This window comes from Rutidosis leptorrhynchoides, chromosome 2 (assembly GCF_046630445.1).
Source record: "Rutidosis leptorrhynchoides isolate AG116_Rl617_1_P2 chromosome 2, CSIRO_AGI_Rlap_v1, whole genome shotgun sequence".
Taxonomy (NCBI): domain Eukaryota; kingdom Viridiplantae; phylum Streptophyta; class Magnoliopsida; order Asterales; family Asteraceae; genus Rutidosis; species Rutidosis leptorrhynchoides.
In genome coordinates, this window is record NC_092334.1 from 326,836,137 (window position 1) to 326,850,591 (window position 14,455).

Genomic DNA, 14,455 nt, shown 5'->3' on the forward strand with positions numbered 1-14,455 from the left:
TTCTTTGAATATAGGGTTTGGTCCTTGTATTTGTCCTTGGTCTCCTTCATGGTAAGCTCAATCCGTTTTTCTATTCCAAATCTGAGCTTTTTCAATACGTCATTCTTTATCATCAAACTTTTGACCATTAAGACCATCTATAGCTTTTGCTGCTTCATCAGCATTATTAGGGTTAACGAATCTGAATCGTTGGTTATCAATCCGAGATGGTTTCAAGAAATTTTATTTTTAGATGATTAAACACTGATTGTAATCGTCAATGAATCTAATGGTTGACGAATATGCGATGTTGATTTTAAAAGTAATGAATGATAATTTCGGTGGTTTGATGTGATAATTCATCATAGAATACGAATGAATATAATTCATGAATGTAGTGATCTTTAGGAAGATAACATCTGCTAAAGATTTACTTGAATTCTGATATGTCAAATCAGAATATGTAATTGAATTTGTATGAAAATAATTGTGTATCGTTGTGAAGGTAGTGAGTATAGTTAATAATTTATGAATCGAAATTGAAGAATGTACAGTGTATTAATGTGAGATATAAATATTTCTCGAGTATTACCTACCCGTTAAAATATTTTCACAATTAACAGTTTTACAAAAGAATATTTAATTACAATCTTTATGAAAATATACGTACATATATTTTCCTTCAGATGTAATCATGGATTTAATGAATTAATATAATATTAAACTCATTTGATTTACGGTTGAAACGAGAATAAATAATCTTCAAAACTTTAGAGATTACATAATTATCGCGGAATATCTCGAAGTTATGAATCAATACTTCATCGTTCATTATTATTAATATACCTCGGTATATGATGTTGGTTGAAATGTCCCGTTCATATTGATTATAAACGTTCCATATTAATTGATTTCGTCGCGAGGTTTTGACCTCTATATGAGACGTTTTTCAAAGACTATATTCATTTTTAAAACAAGCATAACCTTTATTTTATCGATAAAGGTTTAAAAAGCATTACGTAGATTATCAAATAATGATAATCTAAAATATAATGTTTACACACGACCATTACATAATGGTTTACAATAAGAATATATTACATCAAAAAAAAGTTTCTTTAATGCAGTTTTACACAATATCATACAAGCATGGACTCCAAATCTTGTCCTTATTTTAGTATGCAACAACGGAAGCTCTTAATAATCACCTGAGAATAAACATGCTTAAAACGTCAACAAAAACATTGGTGAGTTATAGGTTTAACCTATATATTATCAAATCATGATAATAGACCACAAGATTTCATATTTCAATACATCCCATACATAGAGATAAAAATCACTCATATGGTGAACACCTGGTAACCGACATTAACAAGATGCATATAGAATATCCCCATCATTCCGGAACACCCATCGGACATGATAATTTCGAAGTACTAAAGCATTCCAAATTCCAGAATGGCGCTTGTTGGGCCCGATAGATCTATCTTTAGGATTCGCGTCAATTTGGGGTCTGTTCCCAAATTCTTAGGCTACCAAGCTAAAAAGGGGCATATTCGGCTTCGATCATTCACCCATATAATGTAGTTTCATTTACTTGTGTCTATTTTGTAAAACATTTATAAAGTTGCATGTATTCTCATCCCAAAATATTAGATTTTAAAAGTGGGACTATAACTCACTTTCACAGATTTTTACTTCGTCGGGAAGTAAGACTTGGCCACTGGTCGATTCACGAACCTATAATAAATATGTACATATATATCAAAGTATGTTCAAAATATATTTACAATATTTTTTTTAATACGTTTTAATGTTTTAAGCTTATTAAGTCAGCTGTCCTCGTTAATAACCTACAACTAGTTGTCCATAGTTAGATGTACAGAAATAAATCGATATATATTATCTTGGATCAATCCACGACCCAGTGTATACATGTCTCAGGCTAGATCACAACTCAAAGAATATATATTTTTGGAATCAACCTCAACCCTGTATAACTAACTCCAACATTACTGCATATAGAGTGTCTATGGTTGTTCCAAATAATATATATACATGGGTCGATATGATATGTCAAAACATTTGCATACGTGTATATGGTATCCCAAGATTACATAATATATTAGTATACAAGTATAATACAATATAAGTTAGCTAGGATATGATTTGTATAGAATTGTTACAATATTTCCCGTAGCTACAACAATGAAAAATATCCAATCTTGTTTTACCCATAACTTCTTCGTTTTAAATCCGTTTTGAGTGAATCAAATTGCTATGGTTTCATATTGAACTCTATTTTATGAATCTAAATAGAAAAAGTATAGGTTTATCGTCAGAAATATAAGTTACAAGTCATGTTTGTAAGAGGTAGTCATTTCAGTCGAAAGAACGACGTCTTGATGACCATTTTGAAAAACATACTTCCACTTTGAGTTTAACCATGATTTTTGGATATAGTTTCATGTTCATAAGAAAAATCATTTTCCCAGAAGAACAACTTTTAAATCAAAGTTTATCATAGTTTTTAATTATCAAACCCAAAACAGCCCGTTGTGTTACTACGACGGCGTATGTCCGGTTTTACGGTGTTTTTCGTGTTTTCAGGTTTTAAATCATTAAGTTAGCATATCATATAGATATAGAACATGTGTTTATTTGATTTTAAAAGTCAAGTTAGAAGGATTAACTTTATTTGTGAACAAGTTTAGAATTAACTAAACTTTGTTCCAGTGATTAAATCTTCGAATAAGATAGTTTTATATGTATGAATCGAATGATGTTATGAACATCATTACTACCTTAATTTTAGTAGGTAAACCTATGTAAATGATAAAAATAGATCTAGCTTCAAAGGATCCTTGGATGGCTTGAAAGTTCTTGAAGCAGAATCATGACACGAAAACAAGTTCAAGTAAGATTTCCACTCGAAATAAGATTGTTATAGTTATAGAAATTGAATCAAAGTTTGAATATGAGTATTACCTTGTATTAGAAATATATCTTACTGTAAATAAGAAAGATTCCTTGAGATTGGATGATCACTTTACAAGATTGAAAGTAAGCTAGCAAACTTGAAAGTATTCTTGATTTTATGAAACTAGAACTTATAGAATTTATGAAGAACACTTAGAACTTGAAGATAGAACTTGAGAGAGATCAATTAGATGAAGAAAATTAAAGAATGAAAGTGTTTGTAGGTGTTTTTGGTCGTTGGTATATGGATTAGATATAAAGGATGTGTAATTTTGTTTACTTGTAAATAAGTCATGAATGATTACTAATATTTTTGTAATTTTATGAGATATTTCATGTTAGTTGCCAAATGATGGTTCCCAAATGTGTTAGGTGACTCACATGGGCTTCTAATATCTGATCATTGGAGTGTATATACCAATAGTACATACATCTAAAAGCTGTGTATTGTACGAGTACGAATACAGGTGCATACGACTAGAATTGTTGATGAAAGTAAACGAGGATGTAATTGTAAGCATTTTTGTTAAGTAGAAGTATTTTGATAAGTGTCTTGAAGTCTTTCAAAAGTGTATGAATACATATTAAAACACTACATGTATATACATTTTAACTGAGTCATTAAATCATCGTTAGTCGTTACATGTATGTGTTGTTTTGAAACCTTTAGGTTAACGATCTTGTTAAATGTTGTTAACCCATTGTTTATTATATCAAATGAGATGTTAAATTATTACATTATCATGATATCATGATGTATTAATATATCTTAATATGATATATATATACATTAAATGTCGTTACAACGATAATCGTTACATATATGAATCGTTTTGAAATTTTAAGTTAGTAGTCTTGTTTTTACATATGTAGTTCATTGTTAATATACTTAATGATATGTTTACTTATCATAATACCATGTTAATTATATATATATATATATATATATATATATATATATATATATATATATATATATATATATATATATATATATATATATATATATATATATATATATATATATATATATATCCATATATATGACATCATATATTTTTTACAAGTTTTAACGTTCGTGAATCACCGGTCAACTTGGGTGGTCAATTGTCTATATAAAACATGTTTCAATTAATCAAGTCTTAACAAGTTTGATTGCTTAATATGTTGGAAACACTTAATCATGTAAATAACAATTTCATTTAATATATATATAAACATGGAAAAGTTCGGGTCACTACAGTACCTACCCGTTAAATAAATTTCGTCCCGAAATTTTAAGCAGTTGGAGGTGTTAACGTATCTTCTGGAAATAAGTGCGGGTATTTCTTCTTCATCTTATCTTCTCGTTCCCAGGTGAACTCGGGTCCTCTACAAGCATTCTATCGAACCTTAACAATTGGTATCTTATTTTGCTTAAGTCTTTTAACCTCACGATCCATTATTTCGGCGGGTTTTTCGATGAATTGAAGTTTTTCGTTGATTTGAATTTCGTCTAACGAAATAGTGAGATCTTCTTTAGCAAAACATTTCTTCAAATTCGAGACGTGGAAAGTGTTATGTACAGCCGCGAGTTTTTGAGGTAACTCAAGTCGGTAAGCTACTGGTCCGACACGATCAATAATCTTGAATGGTCCAATATACGTTGGATTTAATTTCCCTCGTTTACCAAATTGAACAACGCCTTTCCTAGGAGCAATTTTAAGCATGACCATCTCTCCAATTTCAATTTCAAATTCTATATCTTTTCTTTTAATGTCAGCGTAACTCTTTTGTCGACTTTGGGCGGTTTTCAACCGTTGTTGAATTTGGATGATCTTCTCGGTAGTTTCTTGTATTATCTCCGGACCCGTAATCTGTCTATCCCCCATTTCACTCCAACAAATCGGAGGCCTGCACTTTCTACCATAAAGTGCTTCAAACGGCGCCATCTCAATGCTTGAATGGTAGCTGTTGTTGTAGGAAAATTCTGCTAACGGAAGGTGTCAATTCCAACTGTTTCCGAAATCAATAACACAGGCTCGTAGCATGTCTTCAAGTATTTGTATCGTCCTTTCGCTCTACCCATCAGTTTTTGGATGATAGGCAGTACTCATGTCTAGACGAGTTCCTAATGCTTGCTGTAATGTCTGCCAGAATCTTGAAATAAATTTGCCATCCCTATCAGAGATAATAGAGATTGGTATTCCATGTCTGGAGACGACTTCCTTCAAATACAGTCGTGCTAACTTCTCCATCTTGTCATCTTCTCTTATTGGCAGGAAGTGTGCTGATTTGGTGAGACGATCAACTATTACCCAAATAGTATCAAAACCACTTGCAGTCCTTGGCAATTTAGTGATGAAATCCATGGTAATGTTTTTCCATTTCCATTCCGGGATTTCGGGTTGTTGAAGTAGACCTGATGGTTTCTGATGCTCCGCTTTGACCTTAGAACATGTTAAACATTCTCCTACGTATTTAGCAACATCGGCTTTCATACCCGGCCACCAAAAATGTTTTTTGAGATCCTTGTACATCTTCTCCGTTCCAGGATGTATTGAGTATCTGGTTTTATGAGCTTCTCTAAGTACCATTTCTCTCATATCCCCAAATTTTGGTACCCAAATTCTTTCAGCCCTATACCGGGTTTCGTCTTCCCAAATATTAAGATGCTTCTCTGATCCTTTGGGTATTTCATCCCTTAAGTTTGCCTCTTTTAAAACTCCTTGTTGCGCCTCCTTTATTTGAGTAGTAAGGTTAGTTTGAATTATTATATTCATAGCTTTTACTCGAATAGGTTCTCTATCCTTTCTGCTCAAGGCGTCGGCTACCACATTTGCCTTTCCCGGGTGGTAACGAATCTCAAAGTCGTAATCATTCAACAATTCAATCCACCTACGCTGCCTCATATTCAATTGTTTCTGATTAAATATGTGTTGAAGACTTTTTTGGTCGGTATATATAATACTTTTGACCCCATATAAGTAGTGCTTCCAAGTCTTTAATGCAAAAATAACCGCGCCTATTCCAAATCATGCGTCGTATAATTCTGCTCGTGAATCTGCAATTGTCTAGACGCATAAGCTATTACCTTCGTTCGTTGCATTAATACACAACCGAGACCTTGCTTTGAGGCGTCACAATATATCACAAAATCATCATTCCCTTTAGGTAATGACAATATAGGTTCCGTAGTTAACTTTTTCTTCAATAATTGAAACGCTTTCTCTTGTTCATCCATCCATTCAAATTTCTTCCCTTTATGCGTTAATGCAGTCAAGGGTTTTGCTATTTTAGAAAAATCTTGGATGAATCTTCTGTAATAACCAGTTAGCCCTAAAAATTGGCGTATGTGTTTCGGAGTTTTCGGGGTTTCCCACTTTTCAACGATTTCAATCTTTGCTGGATCCACCTGAATACCTTCTTTGTTCACTATGTGACCGAGGAATTGAACTTCTTCCAACCAAAACGCACACTTTGAAAACTAAGCGTACAGTTTTTCCTTTCTTAACAACTCTAGCACTTTTCTTAAATGTTCTTCATGCTCTTGGTCATTCTTTGAGTAAATAAGTATGTCATCGATGAAAACAATGACAAACTTGTTAAGGTATGGTCCACACACTCGGTTCATGAGGTCCATGAACACAGCTGATGCGTTAGTCAACCCAAAAGGCATAACCATAAACTCGTAATGACCGTAACACGTCCTAAAAGCATTCTTTGGAATATCATCCTCCTTCACCCGCATTTGATGATACCCAGAACGTAAATCAATCTTCGAATAAACCGACGAGCCTTGTAGTTGATCAAATAAGTCGTCGATTCTCGGTAGTGGGTAGCGGTTCTTGATGGTAAGTTTGTCCAACTCTCGGTAGTCGATACATAACCTAAATGTACCATCCTTCTTCTTGACAAACAAAATAGGAGCTCCCCAGGGTGATGTGCTTGGTCGAATGAAACCACGCTCTAAAAGTTCCTGTAACTGACTTTGTAATTCTTTCATTTCGCTGGGTGCGAGTCTGTATGGAGCACGAGCTATTGGTGCAGCTCCTGGTACAAGGTCTATTTGAAATTCAATGGATCGATGTGGGGGTAATCCCGGTAATTCTTTCGAAAATACATCGGGAAATTATTTTGCGACGGGAACATCACTGATGTTCTTTTCTTCAGGTTTAACTTCCTTGATGTGTGCTAGAATGATGTAACAACCTTTTCTTATTAGTTTTTGCGCCTTCAAACTACTAATAAGATTTAATTTCGCATTGTTCTTTTCTCCGTACACCATTAAAGGTTTTCCCTTTTCACGTATAATGCGAATCACATTTTTGTAACAAACGACCTCTGCTCTCACCTTCTTCAACCAGTCCATGCCAATTATTACATCAAAACTCCCTAACTCGACTGGTATTAAATCAATCTTAAACGTTTCATCACCCAATTTAATTTCTCTATCCCGACATATATTATCTGCAGAAATTAATTTACCGTTTGCTAATTCGAGTAAAAATTTACTATCCAAAGGCGTCAATGGGTAACTTAACTTAGCACTAAAATCTCTACTCATATAGCTTCTATCCGCATCCGAATCAAATAAAACATAAGCAGATTTATTATCAATAAGAAATGTACCCGTAACAAGCTCCGGGTCTTCATGCGCTTCTGCCGTATTAATATTGAAAACTCTTCCGCGGCCCTGCTGTAACGACCCTACTTTTTCCGTTATCTTTTACCGTTAATTATTTAACGACCGTTAACTGTTATTCGTGCCACGTCATTTCTATGACCTATATTATTATTTTTGTAATAATATATTAATTATTATGTGTTATATGAATATTTGTATTCATATCTTTAATTTTACGTTTCTACGTGTCGCGGATTTCTATCTGGCGAATATTTTCGGTTTTCAAACCAACGGTCGATCTTTTGGGATTTTTAAGTCCTAATTATTTTAAATATGATATTTTAATGTCATATGATCATATTTAGTGTTTATACATTTTATTCGTCGCGTATTTGTTATCTCTCCGAAAAATCAATCGCGTAGTAGCTTTTTCGCGTTACGGGCTTCGATCGAGCGTTCGGGACATAAGGATTTCATCATTTATCATTGTGGGCCATGTGGGGCCCACCCCATTCAGTTTTTGGCCGAATCCATGGGGAGGGGGGAGTATACTCCCTTGATTTTCCCATTTTTCCATTTTATTTTTACATTTCACTTTTTATCACAAACCTAATTTAGATATTTGCTCTCTTCCTCCCTTTTTCTCCCATTTGAGCCATCACCTACAGCAGCATAAACCATCATCATCAATTAAAAATATAGCTTGGATCATCAATTCATTAGCATAATCGGATTCTACGCGATCTCCTCTACACGATTACATCTTTCAATTCTTGATTAGGGTATAAACCCTAACCCTAGATTTTTAATTTTTTTCTTTACTTTTCTGTATTTTGATGTTATATTGATAGTATGATGATTACTTGTTGTTGTAATGGTGTTTGTATGCATAGAATTACTCGTAAACATATGTTTTCGGTTTGATATAATTGGGACAGCAGATTTTTCGTGTGTTTATGCTATTTTGACTGATATAAAAGTTAAAATAAAGTATCTAGATGAGTTCCTCTCATCAAGACATTAATTTTAGACTCCGGATTCATGTCGTTTCGATTCCCGGAGCCCTAGATATGATCAAAGTGGTATTTTGTTAAGATTGAAATGTGATTTTGGTATGAACCAGGTTTGGTCCGACTTTGTGACCATATTTGGTGACTTTAGGGTGTGTTAGTGTGTTAGGACTGATGGTGGGGCAAACTTTCATGTTCGGGTCATCTCAATCCGAGCCACGAATCACCCGTTACGTCTAAAACACGTTGTTGATTGAATTGAAGTTCCAAGTAGTGTAAAGGCTGTACATCACGACTTTTGGATTGTTATTGGGGTGTTCTTGAGTGTACCAAAGTGTCGGGTGGTTTGCTTAGGCGGAGATATATGTAAGGCTCGCCAAAAACCGACACCCGGGGCTTAGGATACGACCCGATGAACTTTTGATTTAAAACTTGTGACTAATTATTAAACTTATGATATAAATAATGAATTTCATTATTATTTAATTACTTATGATAAAAAAATAATTATTATTATTTAAGACTTATGATATATATTTATTATATCATTTAATTAATACTTATGATTTAATTAACATTTTAATTAAACATATGATTAATAATACTTTTATTATTAATAGAAAATACTTATGATAAGTATTAAACTTATATTATGAGATTACTATTATAAGACTTATAATAAGGATTAAATAATTATTTAATTATTATAAGGCTTAGTTATTATTTAATTATAATTTAATTATTAAATATTTATGATTTAATAATTATAATTAGAAACTTATGATATGATTAATAATTCATTATTAATTAATAATACTTATGATATGATTTAAAATTTATTATTAATTAATAATATTTATATTATGACTAATATTTAATTAATTAATTAAATACTTATGTTATATTAATTATATCATTTAAACTTATATTAACTTTAATAATTCATTTTAATTTAATTAAACTTATGTTATGACATAATTAGACATATTTAACTTTAATAAACGTTATAACTTATATTATTATTATAACTTACACTTTTAAAATTTACATTGACCATGTTTGATCAAGGTTGACTTTTGAGTTGACTTTCGGTTGACTTGACTTCCAGTTGACTTTTGTTGACTTTCTAATTAAGGAAACTTTCCTAACTTATAAACTTTCCTAAAATAGCAACTTTCTAAATTTGGAAACTTTCTAAAAATAGAAACTTTCCAAAAATAGAAACTTTCCAAAAATGGAAACCTGCTAAAAATAGAAACTTTCTAAAAATAGAAAGTATGTGTCCGTAAGCTGTTCCAATCAAACCGATGCATATTGAGTATTGTTCTATGACTACTTGCAACATGTACAATAGCTATCATACTAAGACTTGATCTAAGTTAGTTATTTATATCGACCTGCTTTATTTATAGGTCGGCGTTGTGATCATTCCTGATCACTGTACTACATTTGCTGTTCGCTTAATTGTGTTGGTTACTTCGTTACTATTAAGGTGAGTTATAGTCCCATCTTTCTATTTTAAATCTTTTGGGATGAGAATACATGCAATTTATTTTATATATTGGACACATATGGAAGTTGGTTTAAATTATTCATTGTGGGTTGAACAAAAATATTTCCTAGTCTGGTAACTGTAATCACTGGTTTCTACTGGTGAACGCGAATCCTACGGATAGATCTATCGGGTTTGACAACCCCATTTCGAGCTAGTCGCGCTAGCAATTTATAATCGGAATGTTTATTACTTCGTATTTTGTTGTAGATACACTTGTTCAGTGTATATTATTTATTGTGTTTGGAAAGGGTAAATAAAGGGTTAAGTAGTTACCAGGTGGCTCACGAAAAATGGAATAATGTTTTATTATATGTTTTCTAGCATATAATTTTGTGGTCCAAAAAGGAGTTTTTATGTTTTCAAACATAAATTTTTATGGTTTAAATTAAATATTGTTTGTAATATTAAACCTATAATTCACTCAACATTTTTGTTGACAGTTACTCGCATGTTTTATTCTCAGGTTCATGATTGATTGCTTCCGCTGTGCTTAGAGAGTCTGCATATTTATGATGGCAGCTTTTGTTAAAAATTAACTTGCATTCTATTTTGATACATTTAATAGTGGATGTTGTTGACTTTGTTTAGGTTAACTTTTGGTTAAGTAATAGTGTATAGTTTTTCTAAACTTACATATTTTGATAGGTTTCCTTTATAGAAAATCATTTTTAAATAAAGAATGCAAGGTTATTTATTAAATTCATATAGAGTTATGATCAAGCTGTGGGACCAAGATAACGATGGTCGTCAAGTGTACTTTGACGGGTCGTTAAAGTTGGTATCAGAGCCTTGGTTGTAGGGAATTAGGCTGCATTGATGTCGTTACCCGAGTCAATAGGGTGCATTAGTGAGTCTAGTCTACAGCCCGGCCTATAATATATTATTATATGTGATTATTTGTATCGTATTGGTATGTATATTGTTATCATACATACATTCCAATTATGTTCTGAATCCAGGAGGAACTCCCATTCCGACTTAAACGAATTCTCCGACTCATGCGAACTTATCCTTATAAGAACACCTCAGGTAGTGAAACCGAGGGATGTTATTCTTGACTTCTGAAATTCTCGACATTTCTATGACATCTGTTATGGTTAAGTATATAAAATGTTTGAGTTATATTACGCGAGATGTCATTCTTGACTTCTAAATGCTCGACATTTCAATGTCAGCTATTATGTTTAGGTATATAACATTCTTGTTATATTACGTGCCTTTGTGCCGTTGTGCCTATGTGCTTTGGTTTTTGAACCGGAAAACGTCATTCTTGACTTTTAGAGATTCTTGGTACTTTGAAGACATTTTTATGCCATCGTTACTCCTATTCATTACTTTTGATGTTTTTGTCTCTTGTGCTATCCTTAGCACATTGTTTAAGAAATCATTTTAGAGAAATTGTGTGGAAATTCGAGTTTGATCGCGTATCCTGACCTCATGTAGTGATATTGGAATGGAACTATGAGTTAGTGAAATATAATGGCGTCAGGCCAACGTGATTATATTACGTTAATTCATAAGGAAGTCCCAATATTGTGACATGAGGAATAGAAAGCGATTCAAAGAAAATTTTTACAGTACTCATTTAGAAATTTCGATGTATTACATGGGTAGGGAAAATATTCATTATCTTATTAGTTGATAAATGAGAAGCTCATTTTAACCAGAATATCTATCTCATGCTCTATCCATCATAACTCGCTTGTTAGCAACAGCTTCGCTCGGGAAGAGTTTTGGCCAAGGACTAATGTCCTGATAATAGTCAAAACAACATTTAACTCATTGGTTTTCATGACCCCGTAACATTTGTTGGTCAAATGTCGCACGGTGATTCAAGTCCTTTACTCGATCTTTCACGATCTTACTTCAACTTGTAACCTCTGAAATACAGATACTCTGTTTATCATCGGGAGTTTTACACATTTGTTTAATTGGGCGATTCTCACGAGAATTATGGGCGAATAGAAATAATGAAATATTTTGTCATGTATACAATTTATAAAATCGTATGTAAGTATGGATTCAAATGAATAAATTTACACTTACCTATTTCGGCTAGTATATACTAAATCATACCTTCAAAATTATTTTAAAACCACTCATTTATTGAGCTGTTTGACTAAGTCAATTTGTTTTATATAAATTGGTACACGTTTCACATACTTTTAAATTTACTAAGAACTTCGTTCCGTTTATGTTGTCACATCAAACGTTTAAAGCTTTTTCAAAACTCCTTTGGTTGATTTTACCAACTTTTCGCATTACCCTACAGAGTGTCGGGATCACAGTTCTTCTCATCCTCCGTTTAAGGATGAAACTTACCATTAAGTTCTTTGATAGAAACTCTTACGCCACTTTGGATGCCGGTTTTATAAAATTTGTTGGAAAGTCTTTGCGCTCATAAAATTTTCCCTCTTATGGTTGGACATGGCTGAAACACGGACCGATAAATCAATTTTCTGGGATACGCTCGGTGGTCACCTGTCATAACCCGTCCTTAACCGTAAGAACGTGTTAGATAACGTATGATTTCATTGCGAGGTATTGACCTCTATATGCGACATTTTTAAAAGAAAAACTGCATATATTATACATTACAAACCATGATTCTTATTTTTGATACAAGCTTTGGACGAAATAAAGATGATTATCATTTAGCGATAATCTTCGACTTACAAACTTTACAAATGATAATAACAACCCGATTTCTAGCATATTTTACAACACAAGTTCTTGGATATGCAGTCTTATTTTTGACACAAATATGCGTACGCAAGATCCTGCTTAGATTCAACATGATGCAGCGGAAGCTTCTAATTATCACCTGAGAATAGACATGTTTAAAACGTCAACATAAAGTTGGTGAGATATAGGTTTAATGCCGGCAGCGATATAAATATAGACCACAAGATTTCATATATAAACATTTTAATAAAAATATTCTAAGTGGTTGAGCACTTGGTAACCATACTTAACAATTAATCACGTCGCATATTCCCTTTAATATGAAATCTTACTACACTGTACCAAGTGTAGTCACGAAACGAAGTACTGTGCAACCGTTGAATACTGGTCGTCCAGTCCGGTTGGGGTTGTCAGGCCCGATAGATCTATCAACAGGATTCGCGTTTACAATACCGCTGTAAATAACAGTTACCAAGCTACAGGGAAGTATGCCAGTGGTACAACTCAACGTAGAATATATTTTTCAGTTACTTGTGTCCATAACGTAAAACATAAAATACATGTATTCTCATCCCGAAATATTTAGAGTTTAAAAGTGGGACTATATACTCACTGTTGTCTTGAAGATATATATAATTTGACTTGGTCTCCGGTTGATATCACGAACCTATCCATATATAATATATCAATACCTTTTCTTTTTAAACAAACGTCACATATATATACTTGTTATACTTTTAATACTTTGAATAATTCCTTAGTCCGTAGTTAGCAGTTCGTTGTTAGTAATTCAATTTTAATGGTTCATTTTTAGATGTTTAATATACCCGCAATGAAATAAATAAAACCCCCAACGAAATAAATAAAACCCCATCGTATATGTATTGGTCGAGATTAATCTTGACCCATGGTACCGGTGTTGTCAAATGACATGTTGCGTACATAAAGTACCGGTGTTGTCAAATGACGTGTTGCGTACAATCATGGGATCTTATGATTAATCTTCTCGTGTTGTTTACGGGTGATCCTGAACCATATAAAATTGAATTATAAGTACATATATATAAAATATCATGTTAACTTAAAAAGATGTGATTTATTTAATTTTTTCCCAATTATTTTCGTGGCTAAACTAGTCTTGGATATCCGATTTTGTTTCGGTCATAGTTTCTTCGTTACAACTCCGTTTTCGTTGATTCAACTTGCCATCTCCTTGGATCAAGTCCCTCTTTAAGACTATGAACTGTAAATACCTTAGTTTGTATTCAAAATCACACGGCATAGGTCAAACTTTAGTGAAACTTATGAAGTTAATCATTTTCCATCATGTAAACAACCTCAAATGATTATTTTTCTAAAAATACTTATACTTTGAGTTAAATCATGAAATTTTTATGTGTTATCATATTCATAGTAAAAATCATTTTTCCAGAAAATAAACCTCCAATTCAAAGTTTAAGATGGTTTTTAATTATCCAACCCAAAACAGCCCCCGGTTGCACTCCGACGTCGTAAATTCAGTTTTTAAGGTGTTCTTTGAAAAATCAAGTTATACCTTGTTAAGTTAGCATATAATTAAGATATGTTACAGGTCTTGAAGTATTTTAAAAGTTAAGTTAGAAGGATCTATTTAGTTTG